Below are 9,857 nucleotides of genomic sequence, written 5' to 3' on the forward strand. Positions count from 1 at the left end.
TGGTTTTGATCAAGTAAATGTTTCGTTGTGGGGTACCTATGCAAATGAGTTCTATATGTTTGTTCCTACTCCTGTTAGTTGGTTGAGGTGTAAAAGAAGAGTATAGTTAAACCTTGGTATTGAGTTATGAGTGGTAGGGCCTTTTTGTGCCGAGTTACGTTTCTGATTCGGTGAAACCATGGTTATTGACTTACTTGAGTCCGTGATTGGAATTTAAATGGAAGATGACGGTGTTCTCGGATGAATATTTAGTTGTTATACTGATTTGTGTTCTCAGGTAGTTATTAGTCGTAGTTAATTGAGTTAAGTAACGACGAGTTAAACTTCGGGACGAAGTTTATTTTTAGGAGGGCAGAATGTAACATTCCGTATTTGATGTAACATTCCGTATTTGTTATGTTAATTGAGGTGTCAAAAGTGTGTGTTAACCGCGTTAGAAATGCGTGACGTCCGTATGTACGATATACAATACCCTGCTGATGTTTGAGTACGGGAGCGAACTTTGGGACGAAGTTCATTTTAAGGGGGGAAGACTGTAATACCCCGTATTTTATTTGAGCGAGATATTATTATTTAGTAGTATCGTAAAAGTAATTAATTGATTCATATTGTAAGACGAGTCGGGTTTATAGTTTTAGGTGGCATTTTTGGGTCAAGATGTCATAACCCATTTACCCATTTACCAAATGTTATAACCCATTTACCCATTTACCATATAACCTAATTTTAACCTAAGTTTAACCTAATTCTACCCTAACACAAAACGTCCTACTCCCTCAACCCGCCACCCTCATTTCAGCAACACCAATCCCCATCTTCACGCAATTCGAGAGAGAGTGAGAGGGCGTGGGCAGTAGCGGCACATCAGGGATGAGGTAGGGGCTTTTGTCGACGACTGTGGGTGGCCGTGGTGGCTGTTATGGCGGCGGGAAGGTAAGTACTCAACCCATTCCTCCGTTTTAGTATTGATGTCGGGTTTTGGGTGATTGTTTCGTGTCTTATTTTGGCGTCTATGGCAGTTGTTGTGATGTGGTATAAGGGTAGTGTGGTGAGAGACGAGTGACTTGGTGGTTGTTGGGGTGGTTGTAGGTGGTTAGGGTGGCGAAACAGCGGCATCGAGTAAGGGGGCAAAACAGGTTGGTTATTGATTTTCAGACGGGTTTAGATGGGTAGCTTTGGGGTGGTGCCACCGTCGACTAGGGGGAGGTCGACAAGGTGGTGCTAGGTTGTCTGTGTGCGTGGGTTGGTGGCGAGTCGAATGGTGGTTGTTGGGCAGGGGGTAGTTGTGGGTTGCGGTGGTGGTCAGGTTGAGAACGAGAGGTGTTGGTGATGCGTGGTGGTGAACCAGGCCAAATGGCGGCCGTGGTTCACCTCGCGTGCGGCAATCGACCCTGAGTGGGGGTGGTTGTTGGTGGCTGGGTTGATGTGGGGACCACGACTGGTGGTTGTCGCGGTGGTTTAGGTGGTGCGTGAGGAGAGTGGGTGCGGGTGAAGGGGGTACGGGCTGTTTTGGTTTTTAAACGGGTTTTTCATCATTTAATCGTTATATTTCGTATCGGGTCGTATTCTAAATTAATTAATTAATTCCCGAGTGCATTAAAATAATTAAAGACGGGTTTGAGTCGGGATGTTTGAATTGTTTAAAGTTGATTCGGGTATTTCTTAAATCATATGATTCGTGTAATCTTTTATTTATCATATCAGTTATTTAATTTAATTCCCGAGTCTTTTAAATAAATTATTCCCGAGACATTAAATAATTTATTTAATTTGATCCCCGAGTCGTTTAAATAATTAGAGATGGACTTTGAGTCGGGACTGGTTAAAATGGAAAGTTACTATAAGGGGAAAGTTTCTATTTTGGGAGATTGCTATATTTAGTAGTTAGTAATTATAAATATTATAATTGTTTTAGGTGACGGATTCGTGAAGGATCGATAATCAGATTTGTTGCTTTATTTCTGGATCGCTTGATCTACTTAATTGGAATTCTTTGGCACCTTGAGGTAGGGAAATACACTTGACTGTTATCGTGTTGTTGTATGGTGTTGACTTGATTCGTGGTTGTTGATTTACGTTATGAATCATATACGGGAAAGTGATTGACTGCATTGATCGTGTTGAGTTTGTTATCACAACATTCGTTAGCTGGCATGATTTCATTCATTAATATACATATTGTGTTGCATTATTACTGTTGAGCATTTCATATGCATTGGAGTTGGAGGATGGTGTAGGAGTGACGATGTTGAGATACGATGTGAATTGTGATAAGGCCCAGGCGGGTTCGCAGACTTGCCCTGGTGTCCTGTTCTGGTGAGCGGAGATCGGCTACGGTCGATATATATATAGTCTACCGGGGATCGGTATGGTGGGTTGTCGGGTTATGAGATATGAGAAATGAGATATGAGATACGAGTTGAGATGGAGATGGAGGTGACGGAGGATCATGCATATTATATTTTGTTGTTTAATTGTTTTCCCTACTCCTTCGGTGACCACCGTGTATTCGTGTACGCTTTGTGATGATCCAATTATTGGGGAGCAGATTGACAGGTATTTCAGAGACTGATAGGAGCTGGCCGGGAAGAGAGCTTGGATAACGGACTTAGTGCCTATCCCACCTTAGTCTTATTAGTAGTTTTATCAGACTTCATCTTTTGGTCATATTTTTGGAGGCTTTGTTTTAATTCCAGTTGTAATCTCACTATAAGCATTTAATAAAAATCTTGTGTTTCTTTCCTTTGTTATCTACTGCCTCGGGTTTCCGAGATGGTAACACCGTCATTTATCTGAGGAGTCCTAGTTCAGGCCCTTAAATAAATGGGGGTGTTACAAGCTTCCATGATTATAAGTTTTACCTTAGCCAAGCATGTTGCACCTTTCGACTACCTTGATCATGTCTATAAATTATGTTTATGTTGAAATGACCAAAGACCGACTAACCATGGGCTAAGGGGGAATATCACACATGTTTGGACTTGTCATCATCAAAGGGGGAATTTGTTAGAACACATTGTGTTGATGATGCCAAGTCCCTTTGTTATTTGATTGTTTGTTCTTAGTTGAAATGATTAGTGATTGAAGCAATCAAATCGACTTTCAACAATGATTCAAGTTGATCAAGCTAATCAAGAAAGTCAAGACAATGATATTTTCTAACCTTTAGTCGAAAAATGTAAGAGTAAGTGCAACATTCTCATTTAAGTCAAGTAATGGCAAAACCATGCAACAGTACGCTGTACTGTGGTTTCTGGTACTATCATACGGAGGAGGAATTTCGACCAAAATGTTTTAAGTGTTAAAACTTTGCAAACTTCAAACCTTAAACATTTGAATTTTCAAAAGTTTGAAAATAATCTGAAATTTTGGAGTCACAAGCCCACTTGACTAAGCCTCTAGATTTGTGCAAACACCTTTTACTAAAATGGCAAAGAAGACTTGTCAAAACTCTAAACTAAGAAAAGCTTTTTGCCATTTTGGTAAAATGTCACATGTTGAGTGTAGTAGCTTAAGTTTTCTGATTTCTTAAGCCCCAAGCCTATAGTCTAACACTTACCATCACTCAAGGCTATCATTTTAATATTGGATTTAATTTTTCTAAGTTGTACTTACTTAAGACTAAATCCTCTATAAATAGAGTGTCTTAGTCACATTTATTTCTTAAGACTTCCAAAGCATTTATTGTAAAAACTTTGCAAATCATTTATGCATTTAAAACTTTGTTCTTCAAGTGTTTGCAAAACGTTTTTCTAATTTTAAAGTCTTCAAATTGTTTTTCAAAAAAGCTGTAAAACCTTCAAGAATCAGTTCGCTGTACTGTGACATAATGAGTTTGTTCCATGATTCTCGTGTTAGATCTTCATTGTAATCTCCATGTTCATTTAGTGAACTCTTGAGATTCAAGATTCTGTAACACATTGAGATATAACCCATAAACTCTTGAAGCGGAGTAGCTTTAAGTTTGAGTGCAACCGGAGTAGGTTGGCGAGTTATTTTCATTGTAAGGGGTTTAACAAGTTTGAGTAAATTTCTAAACAAGCAATAAAATAACGGTTGGACGTAGGCCTCGGAGTAGAGGCTGAACCTATTTTTAAAATGTTGTTTGTTTGTTCATTTACTTTTACGTTCTTCCACTTTGCTATTTCTCGCTTGTACCTAATCAAGTTCTATTTCACAGTCACCTATACTGTGACATAGAACTGCTGGACTGTGACACAGAACTGCTGTACCTTCTTGTGAACTTACATTCAATTAAGTTTCTCAAGTCTTGTACTTCAATATTCTTTACTTAAGTTAATCAATTAAACAAGTTAAGGATAAAATTTTTAAAAGGTACACCTAATTCACCCCCTCCCCCTCTTAGGTGTTAATCGTTCTTAACTCTTCAACATGCTTAGTCTAATTCGATTCCGTGCCTTTCGACTTATAGAATGAATTAACAAACTTAATCGATGAATATGACACTAAACAAAGATTAATCGTGACGATACAAACATGTGATAGAAACAATTAGACAGTATTTTATCAACCTAATTTATAATTTTACATTGTCACATAATTATTCTTGTAAATGTACTCGTTCCTTTGAAGCTGATAGAACTTAGTTGTCCAATCACCCCCATTTCTGAAACATGAATCACATATTTCAGGTAAAAAAGCTGAAGGTAATAGTCAAAAACCATATATCATAGACGTAAAGTTACCAACTTAAGCGTCCGAGTGTTCTTTGAGTACATGGTATGAAGCAGCTTCACTTAAAACATGATGACAAAGTTGTACCTTCTTTGTTAATCTCTGCATAAGCACCTGATAAATATAGCTACCTCCTCAATAGTACGCTTTGTAACGATGTTAATTGTGGGTGAAGTAATATGAGAGCAAGTGGAGGAGAAGGGAAAATAAAGAATACATAAGAGGAGGATAAGGAAACATAGAAGGTATAGGGAAGGAGAAAGATGAAAGGGAAGGAGGACTACGAGGTTGAAGAAGAGAAGGTGGTTTAGGATGCGACGCCGTTGAAGAGAAAAGAGAGAGATAAAGAGGACGACAAAGTAGAGAGTAAGGAAGGTTGGGGAAAAGAAAAGGAAGAGGAGGAGTAAGGAAGGCTAATGTGAGAAGAGCGATTAGTATGAAGAGGAAGGGGAGGAGGAGGAGGTGTGATGTTTACGTTACTTCGCAAAGTACAATATAATACTAATGTCGTATGTATTTCATGTAATTGTGTTCTTTAACAATTAACCATCTAAGCAAAAAAGTGTATTTATATTCGGATATTCATGCTCTCAACAAAGTTAAATACAAATTATTTACGAATGATTTTAATTTTGTTTCCAATCGATTCAACCATCAAAATAATATAACAACAAGAGATTCATTGTGATCGACACTCAACATGTAAATGTACATGTACAAAAACCAAACAAGATCGTATATTCATGATTCCAACAAAGTTAGATACGAAATATTTACGAATGTGATCTTGTTTGCAGTCGAATCGAAAATCCAGAAAATTATAACGACAAGATTTTCATTGTGATCGCCACTCAAAATGTATAGAAAACCAAACTAAATCAAGATTCACTACTATATACATTTGAAACGTAAACGATTAAAATAACTTGAGGGACGGCGCGCACCGCGCGCCGTGCAACCAATTAGTTTATAATAAAAGAGAATAGGGGTGTGACACTACAATGAGTGTGCTTCAGTCCCTGTCTTACGTCATTATTACAAAAGAGCCATTTATTTGTCTTTTTACCTATTCCTACATCCTTCTCCAGTCTCTACCGCAATTTCCCTCAATACTTCACACTTTTTTTGTTTTTTCTTTGTTTCTTCATTGACTATTTTATTTTCCTACTCTTTTCTTATCTTATTTTGCATTGACACTCTCTTTTGCTCCATAATAAACCTTCCTAATTCTATTTATCTCCACTATTATCAATAGGTATGTAATTCAAAGTTTACTTGGAATTTCTCCCCATATAAAATGATGCGATATGAACATAATGAACTGGGTGATTTATTTACTTAAGCGAATTGATTTCCCTTAAGTAGGATTTTGTTTTGTTTGCTTGATGTCGATACATAGATTGTGGGATTTTTGAAAGATTTTTGGTAGAGGTAATTACTAAGCACAATTGTTGGTACACCTAATGTCTACCAGGTGTTTGATGAATTGCCCAAACTAAAACTTTACTGCTTTCCTTTCATATCTGTTCGTGTTGCTTCTTCTAAGCACAATTGTTGTAAAGATCATAAAATTGTCTTTCTTATAACCTTATAATAATAGAGAATATGGATGGGATTTTGATCTGTACACGTTACCCATTTTACTACATAGGTGAGCACCGAATTGTTTTTTTTGGCGTATAGAAGAACGATGTTCGGATTTCTGCAGTCACATCCGTGTCAAACGGATTGCTTTAAGTTAATTTGCATAAATATTTTACTTTTTATGAACTTTTTTTTTATAATGGTCTGCCCCACTGAAGTTGCCTAACAAATTGAGTTTTCTATCGTCTGCCATTGCTATTTTTGGATTTTCATTTTTTGACAAGCCATATATTATGGAATTTTGAGTTTTTACGGGTTTCGAAAATTTGTTATGGACTTTTTCCTAGCACGAATTGCTTTTCGAATGCCCATAAGGTGTTGATGGATTGTCCACACAAAAGCTGAAGTGCTCTTTCTTTCATGCCCTCTGTCCTTTTTCTTCCTCGCATTCCTTTTTTTGTCTAATGTTATATGTCTACGTCTGTCATTGTATACATTACAATCGTTTTAGATGAGTTATGTTTTCATGTTCATGTTTCACTCATAGGTACTCCCAGGAGCATATATGTTGTTGCTGTCACTGTTGATTTGTGGGATGATTTCTTGCCTTGGTGTTAAATGTCAGATATTATTCGTTACTATCTTGATGGATCAGTTGATGCTGTAATTAGAGATTGGTTTTACGTTTCTAACAGAGAGTTGAGTTTCACATGTTAGTGCTAGACAAGCCAAAGACGATTAAGGTGCGATCTTCGTCTATTCCATATTGTTTTGAATTTGAATTTTTTCGGTTTTTTGAAATTTTGTACACATATTTTATTATCACATATTTGGTTTCTGATTATGCTCATCATCTGTTAGGTGAATTTCCCCAAATAAAAATTGTAAGATTTTTCTATCAGGCCCCTGTCAATTTTTTCGCAAAATTTATTTTCTCTGTTCTGTTACATAGATTTAGTTATTCTTATTACCTGCTGATGTTATTCTCTTTTACAAATCTTTGATTTAGATGTGCCATCACCTATATATGTATTTCTAAAGGATTGTTATCAATTTTCGTAATGAGTTTGTCATTGATGATGACATTATCTTTTGAACATGTAAATATCTATTGTTTACTAAAGTATTGTCTAGGTCAAGGGGTATTAGACGGTTCTAATTCATTACATGTCTTCATTCTTTGTTGTGTTTCATGCATAATAATTTTAGCAAAAAATTTGTGTGACAGTGTAATGAAACCAACTCATTTACAATGTGTATCGTGAGAACGTCTGATGTAAAACTTGGTGACACTTTTTTCTCTTATTTATTTTATGTCTTTGTAACTGCATATGTAAAATCGAATTTATATTATGTCAGGGACCGTACATAGAAAAGATTCAAGAGTAACGATTTGTTATATCCTCCTCCGTTTTAAATGTTTCAGATCATTTTCTTGGTTTACTTAACTTTTCAATTTCACAAAAAAAGGGATTACTTGCCTGGATAATCCAATCTATTTGTTTCTATTGATTTGAGGAGATTATGTATTTCTTTCAAATATTGGGATATTAAATGGAGTAATCGTAGTTTATTTACTCTATTGAGAATGGGATTGCTTCGCAATTGAAAAAGGTTTCTAAAACATATGGACTTTATGACATCAAAGATGCGCTTCTGCCAGTTTATAGTTCTCGACAATTTACTGATAGTGGGATTTGTCGTCGTTTCCCAATTAAAAACAATTTATAAAACCCAATTAAAAAGTAGTATTTAATCGGGGTCGAACACAAAGATGGCGGGGGTTAGATACTTGGTTTGTTTAAGTCTTTAGTTTAGTCAAACAAATGAAAGAGGTAGATTAAATTGTAAACTAAGATGCAAATAAGATATCAAATTAAACTAAATGAAATTATAATTGAACAATATGAGAAAGACTAGAGTTTTCGGGTTCACTTGGGTCATTGGGCATAAAACAAGGTAAATATGGGAAATGGGAGACAAATAGTCAAGGAATTATACATAATGTCTTAGGACACCTAGAATTCATTAACCAACTTTCATATGATTAACTAAAACTCGTCACACACATACACAAAGATGGAATAGTCTACACACCAAGATTGTTCATCCACTAGTATAGACACCAAGATAACCAAACATGTGAGAAAATACTCAAACTTTCATAGGAGTAATTCTACAAACACTTCATGTGCAAGAATGTGACAACCATTAAAACACCCAAATCCTTATAATTCTAACCCAAAATCATACCTATTATAGACCCGAGACCCCCCTAAGCCCTAGATGAGAACTACTCACACATGCTTAGTAATGAAAAACCAACAATAAGATGGAACAAAACACAACGAAACATGATGAACATGGTAAAGATTACTACTTTGGATGAATAACAATTAAACAACATAAGAAATGTAAACAAATGAAAGTAATGTAAACAATAGATGAGAATTAATAACAACAAAAAGAAAAGGAACAAGCTTGGACAATAATGGAAGATGAATTTCTTCCTGTATTCCAAATACAACCCAAATATTAAATGTAAACTATTGAGGAAATGAAGAACTTGGATAAACTAAGGAAGAATTAAACTAATAATTAAAGAGAGATTATAACTTTTATTGAATAAAAATGAGAGAGTAAATATTTTAGAGGAAATGATGTAAGCTAGTCTAATTCTCATTTCTAATGTGGTGTGTTGTCTTAAGTTCTAATTTATATATCCTTCTAATTACTAACCTAATAATATACTAACTAGTTTAGATCCCGCGCGATGAATGCGCGGTATTTATAGAGTTTTTATTTTTAGAAAAAAAATAAACTATAAAACTAATGAAAAAAAATTATTTTTAAACAAAATTAATGAAATTGTTTATAATTTTTTATTAGTATATCTTTTAGTTACGATTTAGCATACAAAGAACGAATTTTTTATCACAAAAATCTTAGATAAAAATTTTAAATAAAGGATTATATTAAAATAAGAAAGTAAATAAGAGATTTTATCAAAATAGGAAATGTGTTTTAGACGGAAAAAATTGAAGTTTTTCCTATTCTTTTAGTATATATGGGATAACAATAATATTAATATTAATACTAATATTAATAATAATAATAATAATAATAATAATAATAATAATAATAATAATAATAATAATAATAATAATAATAATAATAATAATAATAATAATAATAATAATAATAATAATAATAATAATAATAATAATAATAATAATAAGGATTAATTATTGAGAATAATCTGTACTATAGACGCTCTTCCTATAATACTCCAAACTATGAATTAACCTGCTATAATCCTAACAATCCTACACATCTTCCCTTATTGCACTGAAGTGACTGGCTACCTGAATAACAGGTAACCCTTTTATCTAAGTAAGTTTTCAAGTCTCTTAGTCTTCACAGTAACACTTTCCTTCCTTCTTCACCATTAATTTCTTTTCCTATCATCCTCCTAAATTGACCTGTCACTATTTTTCTCGCCATTTATATCGTCATCAGAACATCAGAAACAAGAGCGTATTTTGGTCATACCTTGCTAGACTGCAACAACTTCAACC

The 9,857-nt window shown here is 34.7% G+C and overlaps 1 long non-coding RNA gene across 1 annotated transcript; it reads left to right on the forward strand.

The window, feature by feature from the left end:
* Nucleotides 1–5,615: 5,615 nt before the first annotated feature.
* On the forward strand, nucleotides 5,616–7,205 carry LOC141646011 (uncharacterized). Its single transcript, XR_012545274.1, has 2 exons — nucleotides 5,616–6,126; nucleotides 6,827–7,205. It is a non-coding gene; the product is annotated as an uncharacterized LOC141646011 (long non-coding RNA).
* The last annotated feature ends 2,652 nt before the right edge of the window (nucleotides 7,206–9,857 follow it).

This window comes from Silene latifolia, chromosome 3 (assembly GCF_048544455.1).
Source record: "Silene latifolia isolate original U9 population chromosome 3, ASM4854445v1, whole genome shotgun sequence".
NCBI classification, from domain to species: domain Eukaryota; kingdom Viridiplantae; phylum Streptophyta; class Magnoliopsida; order Caryophyllales; family Caryophyllaceae; genus Silene; species Silene latifolia.